The 16232-nt window shown below is 39.5% G+C and overlaps 1 protein-coding gene across 4 annotated transcripts in view; it reads left to right on the top strand.

Moving 5' to 3' along the window:
* The window catches only part of ANO4 (anoctamin 4), a 417441-nt gene that overhangs the window by 60755 nt on the left and 340454 nt on the right, over nt 1-16232 (top strand). The window lies entirely within an intron of this gene.

Below are 16232 nucleotides of genomic sequence, written 5' to 3' on the forward strand. Positions count from 1 at the left end.
ATTTTTTGTATTTTTAGTAGAGACGGGGTTTCACCGTGTTAGCCAGGATGGTCTCGATCTCCTGACCTCGTGATCCGCCCGCCTCGGCCTCCCAAAGTGCTGGGATTACAGGCGTAAGCCACTGCGCCTGGCCGATAATGCTTAAAATTTTTGAAACATCTTTTTCCTTTCTCTTTGCCATAGAAAGAGTTTCAGTGGACTTAAATACCTTTTGTGACAAGTGGAGGTGAATGTATGCTTGAATTTTTTCTGGGATCTTAAGGTTCTTGAAGGCAATGTGAGGTAGTAAGGTAGACAAGTATAATTTAATTAGCTATATAAAAACTAAATATTATGGCAGCCTAGTTCCAGAACATTTAGTGTTGCATTCTGCTACCAGGAAGATGCAAAACATAAGAATCCCAGTCAGATAAAGTCCAGCAAAGACACCTCCCATAAGCCTCCTTTCCAGATCTGGTTTAGGGCTGTCTCTTGCTGCTGGAGGTTGTATGGGGTGGTAGAAAGAACACTAGACAGAAGATCCAAAGATCTGGGTTCCTGGGATCTCCACCTTTGCTTTGGGACAGTTAATGTTACCTCTCTTGCCCAAAGTTCTCTCATTTGTAAATTCGGGTTACGGCTTAGACCAGTGGTTGTCAGCACAGCTATGTATCCTAATCAGTTGGAGATTTCCCAATATTTTATTATAAAGTTTTAAAACGCACAGAAATGTTGAGAGAATTTTGCAGTGAACACCCGCCACGTAGATTCTACCATTAGCATCGTATTAAAGTTATTTTTATCACATACCAATTTATATATCCATTAGTTGGGAAGCTTCACTAACACACTCATATCTGTTGTAGAATATATACCTTTGGGGTATTAGGCAGGGTGAAGAAGGGAGATTTCTCTTTCTCCTTTATATACTTGTGTTTGAGATTTTTGTTTAACAGTGAGCATGTATTACTACTACTATGACCAAAAAAAAATAAAAATAAAAATAAAAAACAAAACCAAAAAAAACCCATAGCAAAACAAATGCACATATGCATATATTCCTGGGCCTCCAACCCCCAGAGAGTGTGATGCAGTAGATCTGAGGTGGGGCTTAGTATTTTTTGAAGTGTAGACAGGATTGAGAACACAGGACTATGCCTCTCTAAAGTGCCACTGGGGTTTCATAGTCACAGAGTTTATGAAATCTCTTTAGTGACAACCTGAAGCTCCCCTCTGTAGTACATTGATTCCAGCTTCTTTTAGTTTGATTCCAGATTCTTCCTGGTTCATACTGGGCATTCAGCCGAATGCTGCTATTGGCATAACAATGAGCTTGCAGCCAGCGAAGGAACTGTGTAGGTGGAGACAACCTCAGAAGCATGAGATGCAGCTTTGCTTCTTGGCAATTTCTTTTTTATTCTTATTGATTCTACCATGGCAGCTGTTTCAGACCTCTATTATTGAGCCCTTAAAACCACCTCTTTTATCTCTTTATAAATAATCTGTTTGCCTCAATTGACACCATTGCCAGCCACTGTTGTAGGTGGCTCCCCAGTCACACTGTGTGGCTCTCTCCAGGAGAACCTTCTCTACCCCTCATATGTAGGTTGGTATGCCAAACTCCCCAAACATGCTAGCCTTTCCTCCTTTAAAGTATTTTTCTCAGACACGTAGTTGCCATTGCTTGTCTGTTCTGTCATCTCCACCATGCTGTCCCATTCATCTTTGTACCCCCAGTTGGTGGCACATAGTAGGTGCTTGCCATGTAGGCTGTAGATATTGCCCCTTTATATCAGTGATCAATGTCATTGCGAATTGTTTGGTATCCTTGATAGGGCTTTCATGCTCCAAAAATACTTTGTATTTCCCAGCCATTAAAAAATTAATATTTATTTCATTAATGTTACAAATTGAAAAACCTAGTTTTTCTTAAAGCTTTTAACTTACAAACTTTATTTTCCAATTTTCAATTTGTTTTTTTTAAGACAGGGTATTGCCCTGTCATCCAGGCTGGAGTGCAGTGACACAATCATAGCTCACTGCAGCCTCGAAATCCTGGACTAATGCAATCCTCCTGCCTTAGCCTCCCCCGAGTAGCAGAAGCATGATACCACGCCTAGCTAATTTTAAAATTTCTTAGACAGATGAGGTCTCACTAATGCAGGAAAACCCCCAAATTGAGGCTTAGCTCAGGAGGTTTCTTAGCTTCACTCAGGAAAGAATTCAAGAGCAAGCTGACAGTGAAAGAAAGCAAGTTCATTAGAGCAACGGGGTGCAGCAAAATGGCTGCTCCACAGACAGAGCAGGGCTATCTCATAGACAGAGTAGCAGCCAATAGCACTTTTGGATTGCTGGCTAGCTGTATTTATACCTACTTTTAATCATATGCTAATTAAGGGACAGGTTATTCATGAACTTTCTGGTCTGGGAAAGGATTAGGTAGCTCCCAGAACTGTATAAGGTAACTTCTGGGTCATTGCCTTGGCATTTGTAAACTGTCATGGCACTGGTGGGAATGTCTTAAATACATTATAATTAGTGTATAATGAGCAATGAGGGCAACTAGAGGTTGCCTCTGTTGCCATCCTGGTTTTGGCCCATTTCTTTGCTACATCCTGTTTTGATCAATAGAGTCCTGACTGAGGGTCGGAACACAAGTACTGCTGATTTCCTACCTCATCTCTATGTTGCCCAGGCTGGTCTTGAACTCCTGGCTTCAAGCAATCCTCTCACCTTGGCCTCCCAAAACGCTGGGATTATGGGTGTGAGCCTCTGTGCCCAGCCACAATTTTAAATTTTTAGGTGTTAATAGTCACAAGGAATCTGTTGGTCATTGTTTGGCTTCATTTATTTAATAAAATTATCCTAATTATTTTAAGGCATTAATAATTTTAATATTCTGTCTTTTAAACTTCATTTGCCTGCCTAGCAAACAAAATCTAATTCTCATAAATCTAATAAATTAAATATATGAACACAGTGAAACTTAGATTCTCTTAAACATTCTGATTTTGTAACAAATTTAGCAAAATTCTGTCATAGCTTTTAACTTGAACTCACAAGTCTCAGCTACTCAATCACTCAATTTACATTAGAGTCACAATGCTCATTTATTAGATGCTCTAATGTGCCAAACTCTCTTAAATATTATAAACACTTTTAATATCAAACATTAAAATATTGATAAGAAAGATTTTATTTATAACAGTATTGGAGCGCTCCCTGGCTCGGTAGATATTTACTCACTGCAGTGGGAGCATTTCCACTATCAACCACAGAGCTGTTTTGCTGGTTCTTGAGGTTAGAGGCTTCAGGTATCCAGGCAGATTTTTCTTACAACTACGAGCAATGCATAGACCCCTCTTCCTTACATGCTGTACCAGTGAGGTTTCCATATATGCGTGTGCCCATAGAATGGTCTTATAGTCCCCCTGCTTTGGATTCTGGTTATACCTTGTCTAGTCTGATTTAAGTCTGTAATCATCCACCCAGCTTGCTTCCCTGCTAGATTGGATTTAATTAATATAGTTACTGCTTGATTGTATTCTGTTTCTGTTTTTTGGCCACAACATTTAAATAATGTCTTACTGTATTGCATATTTCTATAGCTCTGGAGAAATGGCCTTTAGTTCTAATGACAGTTAATAACTGTTTTGCTACATAGGGCTCCTTTCATTATCCCCTGCCATGGATGCATGTTTTGAAGAATAATAAAAAAGACAGCATTTAATTAATGTTGTTTAATTTGTGATCACTTTCTTCTGGTTAACCAAAGACAAATTCAACTGTCTATCAGAGCTTCTTATCAGCATGAGATAATCAGTACTACAAATGGGTTGATATAATTCCAGTCAAAAGGAAATTACTGATTTCTGTTTGTGTGCAGCTTGATCAGAGGCAAATACATAATTTTTGTGAGTCTCATTGGCAATCTGGAAACTGTTCATCAGCTTTTCATCACTTCCTTTGCGGACATCAGATTCAGGACCACAACTTAATCTTATCATTAGTCTGTCTTCTCTCCTTTCTCAAAAGCTGGGTCATCCCTTCTCAGTATCTCCTGGGGACCTTTCTTATTCATTGCCTTTACTTCCTACATCTCTGATCTCCACTCTTCACTATTTCTGTGACCCATATGCATCTCACATCTTTCGGATGTTAAAGAAACTCATGCCTGACTTTGTTTCTCCCTCTTACAATCATCTAATCTCTATCCTTCCAATGACCATACAAGTTTTTGAATGTGGCCCATAGAAAGAACCTATTCTTTCTCTCCTTACGTTTTACTTCTGTACTTCCTTCCTACTTGGCCCAATCTAAGGTCACCTGATTATGGTTAAAAACCATGGATTCCTCTTGGCATTTCCTAGTCTGCTCTCATTATTTTGGGTCTACTTATTTGGCTTCTGCATCATTGCATTTATCTGCTTCTCTTCTTTCCCCTCTGCCAGTCCTTAGTCACTTTCTCTACCTTCTTTTTTTCATGGAGGCATAATGAAGAGCATAGGTTTTAGAGTCAGGCAGACATACGGTTGAATCTCTGCTTTTTCGTCACCAGTTGTGTGACCTTGGGCAATGCTGAACTTTGCCCAGCTTCAGTTTCCTTATCTGGAACATGGGGATAATAATACCTCACTTGTAAGTTGCTGTAAGGATTAAAAGAACAATCACTGTGTAGATATGGTAACTGATATTTTATAGACTTCCTTCCCTTTGTAGTTTGTAATACTAAGGGTATTATCCAAAGTGTACTGAGGCTTTCTCTTTCCCACGAAGCAGTCAGCTTTCATTCTGTATATTAACTCCAAAATTTGTATCAAGCTCACATATTTCCCAACTTCCAGATACATATTTCTACCAGGTGCTAATTTTCTTCACTTGGATGCTTCATTAATCCAAAACTCAACGTAATTCAAGCAATACTCAGCCTGTGATTACTTTCATTGTTAACAGAATCTGAATCCTCACAGTGGCTCCGAGGTTGGAGGCTTCTTCCTCCCTTCCTTCCTTCCTTCTCTCTTCTATCTACCCAACCACTGTGTCTTGAGCACTCTGTTATGGGCCATCCAGTGTGCTTTGCACCTATGGTACAATGAGGAGTATGACAAAGGCGATCTGATTGAGGAAGTGTGGTGGGTGCTGATGGTAGGAGGACAGACTGCAGTGGGGGCACTTCAGAGGATCCCCAGCAGAGTTGGGATGAGGTAATGGCCAACTTTACATTTCTTCTCCTATTCCTACCCACCCCATTTTCAATAGATCTTACTTTCAATTTATGAAATATCTTGTTTCCATCCTTCTTTTTCATTCCCACCATAACTATTTCATTCAATCCAAGTATTCCAGGTACCTTGTTTTGGCTGGACGTGCGTAAGACCTTCCCAAATCTGTCTCTCGTCAATCCATCTCCTTTCCAATTTGTTTTCTAAGAAGCTGTCAAGATCACTTCCTGAAGCACAAATCTGATCATTTATTTCCCTTGTTAAAAATCCTTATTGGTTATACCAGTCAGGATTCAGTATAGGAAAGAGAAGGCACTCTAAGTATTTAATCAGGAAAGGATTTAATGTGGGGTGTAGGTTTATAAAATCAAAGGGTGGCTAGATGAGCAGGCACAAGAACCATGTGCCAAGGATCTGCAAGTCTAGAGGTCTGGAACTTCCAGCTTTATCTGCTGTTCTTGGATCGGGAAGGCAATGATATTACTAGCCCACAACTGCCTTTCTTCACTTCAGAATGGTGATGTACCCTGGGTGTTGCTGCAGAAAAACCTCACATCTCTGTGATCTTACTTGTCAAAGTAGAAAACTGTCCATAAAGATCAGGAAGATGGTCTCCCTCTCATTTCCACCTTCCAAATCTCAGGTAAGGGCAACTAATTAGTGGGACCTAACCTAATTAGTGGAGGCCATGGAGTGTAGTGTGGAAGAACACACTCCATGGCCTCCATCTAGCCAGGCTGTCTGCTGCCTACGGCAAATGCAATCTAATATTCAAAGCCGTGTGTGGTTTTTCACTGTTGTATTTTGCTTAACCCCTTGTCTTGCGCCATCTGTTTCTGTCACTAGCAGTTGCTAAACAGATACTTGTTGAATGCATTAATGAACAAAGGAATCCACTCCTGACCCAATTCTCTCTTACCTTCTGGCCATAATGTTAGTAGGAATGCCCTTCCTGGCCTGTACCAACTTCTTCTACCTGCCAGAATCCTCCTACTCTTTCTCTAAGTCCCAACCAAATCTTCCCTCTTGTAGGGATCTTCTAACCACCCCTGGAACACCCCTTGTCCCCTTTTGGAACACAGCGACTGTTTCCTTCATTGATATGGTACTCTTCCTCTACCCTTACCTTGGGGTTTATTCAGTATTTCCTTCTCCTTTTCTCCAGGCAAAGCAACTGCAGTTCTCTTCTAAGGATATTCATTTTCCTCTCTCATATTGTTGTAATTGCAGTTGAGAGTCAATAATTTACAGATGTAGTTAAATCTTTTGTAGCTGATTCTCTCTTGTTTTTACTCTTGCGTAGAACCCCACATGCAGTTTTTCTCCTCTGCTAACATAGTTCCTGTTTTAGCCCTAGACAGAAATACAAAATAAATCTAAAATGGGAGGATCCTCCAAAGGAAAAAGGAAGAATTCTTGTTTATAGGTTTCCTTTTACTTTTTCAGTGGAATTCACAGTATGTTCCCAGTGTTCTGGTTTGTTAGGCCTTGACCAGGGTAAGTGTATTATAGGAATATTCCATTCCCCTAACATTCATGTTTGGATTCAGTGCTGTAAAAGCAGGGCTATGCCGTTTGTCTGTGTGCTTGCCCCAGTGGATTCCTTAGAACTTGACTTTGTTTTATGTGGGGTGTAGGGAATCCTCTCACTATTTTTTTTCATCTTTTCTTTCTTCTTCTATTCTCTCTCTCTCTTTCTCTTTTTAAACAAAGCCCTTTGTTTTCTAGAGGTATCTACTTCGTAAGACAACTTAAATTAGTAAAAAGGCTACCTAGTCTTCAGGGAAATTCAGGTTTGTTGTATTTAAATAGACTTTATTTTCTAGGTTTACAGCATAGTTGAGACGAATGTACAGAGATTTCCCACACACTCTCTGCCTCCCACATATGCATAGCTCCCCCAACTAACAACATCCCCCACAAGATTAGTATATTTGTTACAACCAATGAACTTACATGGACACATTATTATCACCCAAAGTCCATAGTTTACCTTAGGGCTCACTCTTGGTATGGTATATTCTATGGGTTTGGACAAATTTATAAAGACATGCATCCACCATCATGGTTTCATGCAGAGTAGTTTCACTGCCCTAAAAATCTCCTGTGCTCTGCCTGTTCATCCCTCCTTCCTCCTTCCACCTTGGCAACCATTGATATTTTTACTGTTTTCCTAGTTTTGCCTTTTCTAGACTGTCATAGAATTGGAATTATATCATATGTAGCCTTCTCAGATTGGCTTCTTACACTTAGTAATATGCATTTAAGATTCCCTCATGTTCTTCATAGCTTGATAGCTCATTTTATTTTAGTGCTGAATAATATTCCATTGTCTGGATATACCACAGTTTTATTTTTCATTCCTCTACAGAAGGACATCTTGGTTGCTTCCAAGTTTTGGCAATTATGAATAAAGCAGCTATAGACATTCATGTGCAGGTTTTTACGTGGACATAAGTTTTCAGCTCGTTTGGGAAAATACCAAGGAGTATGATTGCTGGATTGTAAGGTAAGAGTATGTTTAGTTTTGTAAGAAACTGCTAGTATCTTCCAAAGTGGCTGTACCATTTTGCATTCCTTCCAGCAATGCAGATTTAGGAGGTTCAAAGGACTTCTTAAAAATTTATAAAAGGAAAAATTCATCCCTATAAAGGTGTAGAATGTTCAGTGGATGGCCTAGTTTTATTTTACCAAAATATGAGCATGTCACAGTCCTTTAAAATGCTCATTCTGCTTTCTCCTCTCAGCTTAAGTAATAGAACTTGAAACTGGTTGCAGAGAAATGAGGGGAAATTCTATAGCAATGGCACACTAGCTAATCACTCCTGTAGCACTGATATTAGAGTTCATTCTTAATTTTCTGCTTATGGATCAGCAACACTGAAGGAATGGGGAAAGCAGGCTGGGTCCCTGCAATTGCCTAAGTGGGCTTTCTTGTTTGTTTAAATTTAACCCGACCAAGGGGAGTGTAGTTCTTTAGGCGCTGATGGTTATTGCAGTTACGAGCAGAGGCATTTAATTTATTCCACTTCTTTGGATGCACTATAGCTAACTTCCTGTGAGGTAGGAAAAGGTGGGGGGGAGTTAAATAATCCTCAAGCTGGTGTGAAGGGTCCCTTGTAAGCCCCAGTCTTGCCCTACTTCTTCAAGCCACACCTGTTCTTGGAATGGTACCTCTGCATTGGGGCAGGGCACTGGGCCACCAAGGAACATCAGCAGCCCATTGGGATAGCCCCAGTCTCTACACTGAAATTTTGTGCTCAGGAAGACAGGGTTTTTTTCCCTCCAAATTTGAATGCTGGTGAAATCTCTCCATCAAGCCCCTTCTGCCTGGAAGAATCAATACCTATTTCTCTGCCAGGCAATTCCAACTAGAAAGTGTGTTTGGAATGCTTTACTATCCCCAAGGTGCCTCAATTACTTGGGTTAGCATTAAAAGCCAAGGATTTCAGAGGATGAATCTTTGTGGAATAAATTAATGCCTGTGGTGTTTTATAATCTTAAGGAGAAGGAGATGTTTTAGATTTAAATTTTAATAAATGAGCTAATTAGAAATCAGTTCAGAGGGATTTTTAAAATTCTTTGTACTGAAGAATTTTTTCTTTTTAGCCAGTCATACTCTAAATAATTCTACAGATATACACTGAGGATCCATATGTACCAGGCATCACAATAAGCTGAGAGGTTAGAAAGATAGGTAAAAACACTCTCCCATCCCTGAGGAAACATATAGTCTAGTAAGAGAGCCAGACACACAGAGACATCCAGTCTTTTTATAATCATGTATTTGAATGTCTCCAGAGAGAGTTTATCTCTTGGGATACAAAGATGAATAAAACTCAGGATGGGGACTTCTCTGAAGGAAACACATAGTAAGACAGTTATGCTACTGTGTGATCGGTGCCAAAACTTGGAGATGGGTTACTCCACTGGGGACATGCGGATGAACTGTCAAGGAATGCTTTAAAGAGGAGAAAGATGCTTGGGTGGTCCTTGGAGAATAAATAAGGATTCACAGGAGGAGGGCAGGGAAAAGAAAGTCCAAGCATTGGAAAAAGCCTGTGCCAGGACCCTGAAGTTTTCAACAGCTTGGTGAGTTTTGCAACTCTGAGTATGAGGATGTAAGTGAATGAGAGGATGCAAGTGGGGAATGATGGCAAGAAGAAAGGTAGGAGAGCAGTCATGGGCCTTGTGACAGGTCTCATCCTGCACACAGTAAGACGCAGAGGAGAGTTTTCTGTTGGAGAAGGCACGATGGCATCTTCATTTAAAAATCCTTGGGGTTGGCCAGAGTGAGGCTCAAGGCAGGGAGGCTGCTTCTGAGACTATGACATTAGCTCTGGGGAAAATTAATAGCTAGACTGGGGCAAAGACAGCGCAGTGAGGATAGAAAGAAGAAAGAAATGTTCAGGAGGTGATATGGACAAATGGGTTAAAGTGAGGATGGCACTGAGATTTCTAGCTGCCCTGTAATGTGGCCAAAACAGTCATCCATGTAGGAGTTTGATAAATGTCATTTTCTTTGGGCCACAGAGTAGATAGCGATGCATTTACATGGAAAAATGGAAAGTCAGAGGAAGTGCAAGCTTGGAGGAAAAAAAGCTTGCATTTGGTATTGGGTCTAGGGCATTTATTCCTTTAAAAAACAAAGCTAGCTGTTTCCTGCTGATGACAAATACATTCATATGCCTATTTGGTAGATTGACATGCTGTTGCTAATTGAAAATGCTCTAATTGAAATGACCGTTAGAAAATAACCTTCATACTTTATCCCTGATTACCATGGTTATTTATTTATTAGGCCTCCTCTAAGGCTAGGCCAATGAGAAAAGAGGGATGATGTGGTCAGGCTTGGGAGGATTTTGTGTATCTCACCTTTGAGACAGCTCCCTGGGAGGAAAGAAAAGTTGCCTAGATTTCTGGGCTCCCTGAAGTCATTTGTGCTAGTTGATAATTCAGGGATCAAGTCTTCCCAGGATAGACTTGGACCAGATCGATTTTAACATAAAATAAGAGAAGAAAAATGTGAAATGGGATCTATTGAACTTCCTGACTTATTAAATAAATGTAATTTAACGTTTTTTCTCAGTACCTTAGTTCCAGTTATAGAGGTGAGGATCAGCTTGCCATTCTTGGTCATTCCTGTTTCTGTAGGGTGCAAGAGTTGGCATATTATTTGTAGGTTTTCCTGTCACTGGATAGCATTTTAATCTTTGTTAATGGGTGTTACACGTTATTATGTATCTATATAAACTTGAACGTTGTTGTACTAACCTGAGCTCCATCCTAAGTGATCTCCTTGATTTCATTCCTACTCAAGAGTCAGAGATAGTTGGAATTTTGTACAGATGTAGAGAACATGGGAACAGTTGCATAAACATTGGTCACGCTGTAAATATTCAAGAAATCCATCTTGAGTGTATATTGAGTGTGTATTATGTTCTGGACACTTTTTAGGCCCTGAGGGTTCAGTGAGGAGCACAGAAGAAACAGTCCTTGCCTGAGTGGAGCATACATGATAGTGTAGAGGATAGACATTAAACAAGCAATCAAATACAGTGGTTACAGATAGAGATAAATGTAATGAGAAAAAAAGAGAGTAACGAGCTGGAAAATGATTGAGGTGGGGAGTCAGGGAAGCATTTCTGATAAGAAGCCATTCCAGGATCTAAGGAAAAGGGGTTCCAAGCAAAAGAAACAGATATGCAGACCCTGGGATGGGAATGATCTTGGTGAGTTCAAGAAACAGGAGGACAGTGATTAGGGCTTGTAGATGTGATACAGCTGGGGAGAAATGGCTACCTTCTTCCCACCACTCATGGAATGCTTATTAGAGGCTCATAAATATAATGGATGTATGCATACCATATATAAATATATATACCCCATCTCATGCTACATAGTCAGGTAGGCATTGTTATTCTCATTTCCTAGATGAGGGAACTGGGTCTCAGACACCAGGTCTACATAGTTAGGAAGTAACAGAGTGAGGCAGAGTCAAGGCCTTCCCACTCCACTCTTTCCACCTCATCCTAACTGCAGACCAGCAGGACTGAAGCAAGGCACTTGGAATGACATAAGTGCTGAGTCACTGGCCTCCTAGGCTGCTTGCATCGAATACCTATCTTAACAAAATTTGCAATGGCTTTTTTGGTATATTAGCAACAATAACAATTATAAAGCAATGATGACAACGGTGACAATAACTATGCCTACTACCATATGCTTTTATAGTTTGTAAAGTTCTTTATCATACAGCACCTCATATGTAGCTCAGAAAAGTTCTCAAAGATAAGCAGGACAAGTTTTATGCTTCTCATTTAAGTTAAGAGATTGCCTGAGGTGACACAGGGCACTGAGCTGGGACATGGCTGTTGTGATTCTAATTCAGTGCTCTTTACTTAAACCATAGAAACTCCTGGTTGAAGGAGGAGATATATATGGTTCATAAGCTTGTACGCATGAATTCCTAGAAAACAAATTTGTCCTTTCTTCAAAGTGCTTTGGACTGTAAGGAAGAGGCATGAAAGATGGATTCATTCTTTGTGTACTTATTGAGCTCCTATTGTGTGTCAGACACTGGAAATATCAAAGGGTCCCACTGAAATAGGTTAAAAGGTACTAATTTAGCACAGTGTTATCTGCTATTTGTATTTGATAAAAAGACGAGAAAAAACACTATGGAAACACAGAGGAAGAAGCGATTAAGTAAGTCATTTGGGGGAATTTGAGGATGGCCTCACCGTGAAGATGGCATTGAACTGGGCCTTGAAGGATGATTGATAGTGGTGGGGAGGGATTCTCCAGGGAGAGAAGCAGGAAGGCTATTCTAGGAAAAAAGGATTATGGCAATAGAAGAATACAGTGTCTATGGGGAATAGCAACAGGTGTAACCAGGGCATGAGATATATAGGAAGTAATGGTGGGAAATTATGCTGGAAATGTAGACTGAAGTCAGGTTGCAGAGGGCTTTGAATGTCAGGTGCAGAAGTGGGTGTATTTGGCCTGATCATCCCAGACCTGTTAGCAAGGGGATGGCATGATTATATTTGTTGTATTTTAGAAAGAAAATTCTAATGGCTAAGGTAGGTCAGATTGGAACCAAGGAGAGTTTATAAACCATTATAATAGTTTAAAAGAAAGAATTGGTTGCAGCCCCTAATTCTGTGTTGAGAAGAAGTATAGAGGTAACATTGGTAAGACTTAAGTACTGATTGGATGTGGAGACACTCAGTTGGATTTTAAATGCACACGCTAATTTTCAAACATTGGTGCACACACACATACTTCTTATTTTGGCTTCACCAGACTCAACCTAATTCTCCCTGACTATTTAAGTCAGCCACTGATTTATTTTTCTATCTTCAGAAAAAAAAAAGAAAAAAATTATAGGTCTGTGATCTTATGGATTCTTTCTGTATGATTTGATTTTGATGATCCCATAGGATTCTTCAGGCTAAGGAATGCTGACTGTGCAAACAAATTTTTGAAGACTTGGATGCTCTCATTATATTTATGTGCTGCAGATACCTACTATTTGGAGTGGTTGTTGCTATTTGCAAACCCGCCTACTAAGCACTTTGGGGAAATTATTAGCAGCCAGTGACCTCTGATAGGGAAACATTAGCAGTTCAACCTATCCTCTCTCCATTTCAGGTCTCCTGCTGAATGCTGAAGGATAATTAGGACTTTAGAATTTAGTGAGGGACCATACTTTAATGTGTGTGTCAGTCCCATACTTTTCTAGAATATTCTTTCCCTCTATAGTATTATTCTAGTAAGTAAGGACTATTCCTCTTGGCCTTAAAATGTAATTCAAGGCTGGGTGTGGTGGTTCATGCCTGTAATCCTAGCACTTTGGGAGGCTGAGGCAGGCGGATTGCCTGAGCTCAGGAGTTCAAGACTAGCCTGGGCAACACGGTGAAACCCTGTCTCTACTACAATACAGAAAATTAGCCGGGTGTGGTGGCGTGCAGCTGTGGTCCCACTGGGTATGGTGGCATGCACCTGTGGTCCCAGTTACTCGGAAGGCTGAGGCAGGAGAATTGCTTAAACCCGGGAGGCAGAGGTTGCAGTGAGGCAAGATCGCACCACTGCACTCCAGGCTGGATGGCAGAGCAAGACTCTGTCTCCAAAAAAAAAAAAAAAAAAAAAAAAAAAAAATGGTAATTATAGGGTCAGAGTTGAGAAACAAAAATCAACAAATACAAATTATTTTCTCTTTAATTTATAAGCATTAGGAATTTATTTTTTGTTACATAAAAGATTTACATTTAATCTCTGAGGTAAAAGAAGTTTCGGCTTCAACTTGGACTTGTGTCATTCCCACCTCATCCAAATTCATGTAACATGGTGGGAAGGGTCCCCTATTGTCTCATACATTTAGTCTAAAAGCATTCTTGGGGGACCCCCTCCTATGTTCAAATCAGTGTCTCCATATAAAAGGAAGCTCTGAGGCTGTTCCAGTTGTTCCTACATTGTCTTTGCCACTTGGGTGAGGGTTTTCAGCCTCCCTGAGCCCCAGGTGCCCCAGTGTACATAGTACTTACACTATGGGTGCTGGAAAGGCCTGGAAAGATAGGTGGAGCCATTGGAGTCAACTCTGGCACATGGTGGGGTTTAGTTATTTTAGACACTGGCTTTCAGAAGTTAGATGGAAGAGACACAGACTTTTCCTTATGCAGATTATAACTTAGTTTTCAAAACCATTAATTGGCAGAAAGTTATTTAAAAGTCCCAATTCTCATACCTCCGTTAAAATATTCTGATGTCAAAAATGGAATTATGTGGCCACCTACCCTCTTGGTGGTCTGGAAAATAGGCATATTTTCACTTTTTCTCCTTAGGCTAGTTACAGAACACAGAACCCACTTCCCATGAACTGTGTCTACCCTGGTGTTGAAAGACTGAGCTTGAAGAATCCTTGTCTTTTAGCCTTTAGAAAGCTCTGTCAACAAGCTTCTGTGAAACAAAGTTCCTGAAAAAGCTATCTTATTTCTTTTTAAATAAGTGGCAGATACAGGTACATAATTCCGTTTATCTTGTAGTCAGGAAAAAGGCATTAAATCGTGCTGTTGTAGAATTTTAGCCAGATTCTTTTGGCCATTCCAATGGCCATCGATCCAACAAATACTGATTGAGAACCTATTATATGTTAAGTACTACACCAGTTCTACACCAGTGAACAAGACATAATCGCTGATATCATCCCAAGTTTAATTGACTTGTATAAACAATCTGTACATTACAAAAATTAATGTTGCTATCTGAAATGGGAGGCATTTTCTGTCATTTTTTTAGTAGAGAGGAATAAAGAGACCAAACTTTAAAAATTAATGGCGTTTGAGTTAATGACTGGAATACCTATTTTTATTGATCAATTGTCATATAGATGTGCAGTTACTTAATCCACTAGATAATTTGTATTTCTGCAGTATTTTCCATTTCATGCATCATTATAATGCTGTGTATTCAAGGTATGAACCCATTTCATCAACAGTATTAATCTCAATTCATTTAGGAGCTTTAAATAATATTCCCTTATTAAGTATATTCTTGATATGCTGCCCATGCTTTTACGGTGTCAGAAGCCGTTAATACAGATAAAAACAAACATTCAGTTAAAGAACCTTCTCATATATTAATTAGATTTCAAAAATTATTTGTGCATTTATATTTCCTGAATGGCTTCAGTTATGACAAACATCTAACTAGGCTAATTCAGAGCTTTGAGGCTAAAGTCCAGCCTCATGGATTGGTTTAATCTGAAGAACATTAAAATAGTAGAACATTTTCTGTCTTGGCAAGAATCATAGTGTTGAAATTTCAAGAAGAAGATTTAAATTTGTCCATGAGACTGTAAACTTCTTGAAGGCAAGGACTCATCTCTGTAGCCCTGATGCATAATTGATGTTCTTCAAATGTTTGCTGATTTGAGTTGAACTGAGGAGAATAACAAAACAGCATTTGAGAATCGAAGTCTCCCAGGTTTTCCTTATATAATTTACAAGGACTTCCCTGGCAAACTATCCTTTCTTCTTCGTTTAAAAAATTTCACTTTATTATGTTCATCTTTGATGTGGAACATTTTTTATGGCCTTCTGCTGTGACTCATTTTGGTGCTGAGTTATCTGCTTCCTTGGAGCCCAGCCCTTCCTTTTAAGCTGTGGTATTCAGGCTCCCCAAAGTCAGCTTGCCTACGGGTAGAGATCACAGCAAAATGTGCAAATGGTATTCCAACTTCTAGGTAAAAACAGACAACTAAAATTAAAAACTCTACATCATGTAAGTCACCTGGAAAAAAAAACCCCACAAAAAAACAGAAAACAAAACCCGAGGGCATTTGTATATTCCTGTTAACTCTTGACTGACTAAAGGGAGTTATCTTTTCTGCAGTGATAAAAAGGTGGCCCAAGACAATCTCCCTATCTTACAAAAAGTTCTGAAGTTTTACTGTTGAGTCCAATTAAACTGGCATTTAACTTCAGAAACTACATCCCTATATAATGTAATCATCACAACCAAATACAAATTAATTAATATATATGGACAAAGTTTATAAGTTCAATATTAGAATAGGGGAAAAGGGAAGTAGGAAAAGTTTAGAGTCCTCCACGCATCCTTCATTTATCACCAAGAGATTTGCTCCTTTGCTCCTTCTGTTAGTGTAAGTCAGAATTTCTCAATTTTCAGTGTGCTTATGAATTGTTATTGTTTATCCCAAACACATATTTTGTCTTATAGGTGATTTAAGAGCTCTAAAAGGGACACGTTAACTATCTTCAGAAGCTCACCTCTAACAATATTTCTATACCTATATTATACAAGAAAACTAGTGAAGATTGACAGTCAAATTCCTGGAGAGACCTTTGACCCTTCTCTGTCTTAAATTTTTCACTTCTGAAATAGAAAGCTGGGTCACTGGTCATCTTATCCTGCACTTTGGGCATAAAGAAGCTTAGGTCCAAAGCACCGTTACTGTACTCATGATGACCCCTTGAAGGCACATCAGTAGGGCTGTCTGGACTGTGA

Source organism: Gorilla gorilla, chromosome 10 (genome assembly GCF_029281585.2).
Source record: "Gorilla gorilla gorilla isolate KB3781 chromosome 10, NHGRI_mGorGor1-v2.1_pri, whole genome shotgun sequence".
Taxonomy (NCBI): domain Eukaryota; kingdom Metazoa; phylum Chordata; class Mammalia; order Primates; family Hominidae; genus Gorilla; species Gorilla gorilla.